The sequence below is a fragment of the Nyctereutes procyonoides genome, unplaced genomic scaffold (assembly GCF_905146905.1).
Source record: "Nyctereutes procyonoides isolate TBG_1078 unplaced genomic scaffold, NYPRO_anot_genome, whole genome shotgun sequence".
Lineage (NCBI taxonomy): Eukaryota > Metazoa > Chordata > Mammalia > Carnivora > Canidae > Nyctereutes > Nyctereutes procyonoides.
The window spans coordinates 56,223,741-56,228,410 of NW_026575140.1; the positions used below are offsets into that span (position 1 = coordinate 56,223,741).

Below are 4,670 nucleotides of genomic sequence, written 5' to 3' on the forward strand. Positions count from 1 at the left end.
TGAAAGGATGACCCATGGCTCCTCTGGCCTCTTCCACCTATACCGATCTAGATTCTGTGATGCCCACATGCCCTTCTGAAGGGCAGGCACAGGGTCTGGAGCTCCTTTGTGGAAGCTGGGTTCCTGGGCAGGGCCTCTGTATTTTCCACCTGCCAACCAACTTTCACAAACCTATGGAAAGTCATGTTATCAGTGGGCTCATGGCCATCAATGTTCTCAATAGAAGGAAATTGGGAAATCTCCTTTTATGAGCACATCTAAAAGCAGAGCAGGAACTACCATTTCCTAATGATTCAAAAAATGCTGGACAAGTAACTATGAAAACTTGATTTTAACATAGAAGGGGAGTGAGGGCTTTTGCTTGAGCTCCCCAGCGGCATTTCTCACACAGGAGAGCTTCCGCAAGGCTCCTGACATTCGGTGATCCCATTGATGGCTTCCAAGCCACTTTGGGCCAGACTTCTTTCGAGAAGAAAATGAGCTAACTTGGCTAGAATATTCTGGGTTACATATGAATGGGATCCTGGAAAGACTGCACAACAAATGTCTTTCAAGCACCAACAGCAAAGTTAAGTGATGTGTAGGGTTTTTTACCTCCTGAAAATGCTCATAATCTAGAAGAAAAAATGTCTAATCTATGAATAACCTGAGCACTGGAAAGATTGTGATCAGTGTGATAAGGACGGGACCTGGGCAGGAATGTAATCTGGGTCCATGAGCCTCTCTCACAAAGTTAGCTATGACATGGTGTTTGTGCATACGTGCCTTCAGGGTGAGAAGAGTGTCCACAGCTTCCATGAGATTCTCAAAGTGTGCGGTGATTTTCTCCTGCCAAAACTGTTGAAGAATTTAAAACTTCAGGGTGCTTGGGTGGCTCAGCTGGTTAAGCATTCACCTTTGGCTCAGGTCATGATCCCAGGGATCAAGCCCCACATAGGGCTCCCTGCTCAGAGGGGAGCCTGCTTCTCCCTCTCCCTCTGCTTGTGCTCTCTCTCTTGTGTCAAAGAAATAAATAAAATCTTTTTAAATTTTATTTTTTAAAGATTTTTTTAAATTTAAAAAATTTTAAATTTTTTAAGAATTTATTTTATTTTATCTTATTTGTGAGCATCCCACTGAGGGATTTCTTATTTTCTATAGGGTCTCATTTCCTTTCCTCTAAACTCCAGCCCTCCCAGTAGAAATCATAGCAACAAAAATGATTTTGGGGGTGCCTGGCTGGCTTGGTCAGTGAAGCACATGGCTCTTGATCTCAGGGTTGTGAGTTTGAGGCCTGTATGGGTGTAGAGATTACTTTAAAAAAATAAAATCTTAAAAAAATGATTTTTTTAGATGTTCTATTATGGAGGATTTCAAATACACACAAACGTAGAAAGACCAGTACTGCAATGAAATGAATGTGTATGCTCCCTCGCCAAATTCATATGTTGAAATCATAGCCTCTAATGTAATGGTGCTTGGAGGTAGGCCTTTGGGAGGTGAGTAGGCTGTGAGGATGGAGCCTTTGTGAACAGGACTTGTTCCCTTATTAAAGACTCCAGAGAGCTCCCTTGCCTTTCCAACCATGTGAAGACACAGCCAGAAGACTGGCATCTACCAACCAGGAAACAACCCTCCCCAGACACTGGGGACCTTGATCTTGGACTTCTAGCCTCCAGACGGTGAGAAATGAATTTCTGTTGTTTATAAACCATCAATTATATGGGATTCTTTTACAGTAGCCTGGCTGGACTAAGACAGGTCATAATGAACTCCCTCTACCCAATACCCCATTCAACAACTCATAGACAAACTCATCTATACCCTCTCTTCTATCCCTTTGCCATTTTATTTATTTTTTTAGATATTTTTGTAAAGGAATCCCTACACCCAACGTGGGCCTCAAACTCACAGCCCTGAGATCAAGAGCCACATGCTTCACCAACTGAGCTAGCCAGGAGCCCCAGCTGTCTATCTTTTTTTAACATACATCTATAGAGAGTCATGGAAGAGCACTGTAAACTCCCCATGAGGAACCCTGGGTGGAGCTGCGGTTTAGTGCCTGCCTTTGGCCCAGGGCGCGATCCTGGAGACCCGGGATCGAATCCCATGTCAGGCTCCCGGTGCATGGAGCCTGCTTCTCCTTCTGCCTATGTCTCTGCCTCTCTCTCTCTCTCTGTGTGACTATTGTAAATAAAAAAAAATAATAAACTCCCCATGAAAGGCTGTGTATAAGTTCTTTCGACAGGGAACAGATACTAATGAGGGGTGTAATTGTAATAATAAGGAGTAATTCTACTGTCTGCTAATTTGTGCTGAGAGCTTCACAAGTGCCACCATGTTGTGTTGGATCCTCCTGCAACCCTATGAAGTAAGTGCTATTATCCTTGTTTTGCACACAATTAAATTGAGGCTCAGAGAGACTAAAGGTTTCCCAATAGCAGGCAGGACATTTTATTTTAATTTTTTAAAGATTTATTTATTTATTATTTAAGAGAGAGAGAATCCCGAGCAGATGCCACGCTGAGTGTGGAGCCCACCATAGGCTCAATCTCATGACCCTGAGATCACGACCTGAGCTGAAACCAAGAGTTGGATGCTTAATTCACTGTGGCACCCAGGTGCCCCCAGATGGTAAACAAAACAAGCCTTTGATAAAAAATATCTTTCGTGGATAGACAGATTTGGATTTTCAAAACAACCTCCAATGAGATAGATGCCCACACATTTTTTTTAATTTTTTTTTTATTTATTTATGATAGTCACACACACGGGGCGGGGGGGTGGGCAGAGACATAGGCAGAGGGAGAAGCAGGCTCCATGCACCGGGAGCCCGATGTGGGATTCGATCCCGGGTCTCCAGGATCGCGCCCTGGGCCAAAGGCAGGCGCCAAACCGCTGCGCCACCCAGGGATCCCCCATTTTTTTTTTTTGACTGAAGAACCATATCCATTTTCAGCAAATTCAGGGCAATTCCCTGATTTTCTCTACATCTGGTGAGCAGGACTGATACAAACCTGGCTCCTTCAGGGCCAGGTGACAGTAACACTGCATCATATGACAAGAGTCAGGCTTGATTTCAAGCTCAGACCCTCTACACCCACACACAACTCTCCACATTCCCTCCAGGACCCATTGACCAGGGACCAGCAGACCTTCTGAGACCAACAACCTTGTTTCCACTTTGAACTATTGACCAGACCTTGGGCTTCTCCAGCCGTTTGCCTCCAGTGACTCATTCCCCTTTCATCAACCACCAGGGATGATGACAACCTAGACTTCTTGAATAAACTTTCCTATGGTTTGTTTCCTTCCCATATGAACCCCAGCAATTGTTAACCACTTGGCTAATGTTTTCTTTTCTCCTGTCATCCTTTTCTGGTACCTCTTCCTCTCACTGACCTGTTCATTTGTTCCTTAAATATTTACTGGTTGGAAATTACTCTGGAAGCTTGGGAATCCCCAGGTGTATAGGGTTGCATGTCAGCTTTCAGCAAACTCCAGGACCACTTCCCACCTTCTTTTCTGCGGTGTGCAGCACATACTGTAGCCAAACTACTCCCTGCTATTTCCCAGCATCACTTTTCCTTGCCTATGCTTCAGTCCTTCGCATCCGTGTCCTGGCAGCCCACCGTCCTTAACTGCTGACCTTTCCTGATTTAGCTGTAATGACATCTGGAAAGCTGGAAGACATCTCCTCATCCATCCATCCATCTATCCATCCATCTTTCCATCTTCCTATCCCATAAACAGTTACTGGGCATTGACTAGGTATCAAGCACCAAGCTAATTGCTGGGGATACCAGTTGAGCACACTGGCCTTGCGGGCAAGGAATTTGCCATCTAGCTCTGTGCTCTGTCTTCTATGGTAACCACCAGCCACATGTAACTTGAGCATTTTTTTAAAAGATTTTATTTATTTATTTGAGTGAGAGAGAGAGAGCATGAGCGGGGGGCGGGGGAGGAGGGCAGAGAGAGAGAGAGAGAGAGACGAGCAGACACCTCACTGAATGTGGAGCCGGATCCAGGGCTCAATCCCAGGACCCTGAGATCATGACCTGAGCTAATGTCAGACACTTATCCGAGCCCCAAGCACCCCAACTCTTAAGCGTTTCAACTGTGTCAGGTCCAAAATAAACTGTGCTTGTAGGTCTAAAACACACATTGGATTTTGAACACTTAGCACAGAGAAAAGGATGTGTAACATCCTAGCAATGATATTTCAATGATATTGATTACATGTGGAAATGAAATATTCTTTCTGTGTTGGGTTAATACATCATTAAAATTAATTACATGGGTGCCTGGCTGGCTCAATCGGTAGAGTGTGAGACTCTTGATTTCAGGGTTGTGAGTTCAAGCCCCATGTCAGGCACAGAGCCTCCTTTTAAAAAATTAACTAATTTCAGTTATTTCACGTTAATTTTGGAATATAGCTGCTAAAAAGCTTAAACTCACTTATGTGGTTTAAGACCTTAAGGGGCCCGAGGAAGTTCTGGAAGGTTTTTTTTCTTTCTCAGCTCATTGAAGTCTCTGTTTTTACCATTTCCCCCGCTGATTGAAGATGTCAATAGCTGAGCCATGTTCCTTCAGGTTGCTCAGGCATGTGGTATGCATTGGTGGCTCACCTTCCATATCTATGGGACAGCACTAGTCTTGAATGAGGGTACAGGGACAGGGCAAAAACGTGT

The 4,670-nt window shown here is 44.4% G+C and overlaps 1 non-coding gene across 1 annotated transcript; it reads left to right on the plus strand.

Moving 5' to 3' along the window:
• The first annotated feature begins 4,281 nt into the window (after positions 1-4,281).
• On the plus strand, positions 4,282-4,354 carry TRNAK-CUU (transfer RNA lysine (anticodon CUU)). The gene has a single exon. It is a non-coding gene; the product is annotated as a tRNA-Lys (tRNA).
• Positions 4,355-4,670: the final 316 nt, after the last annotated feature.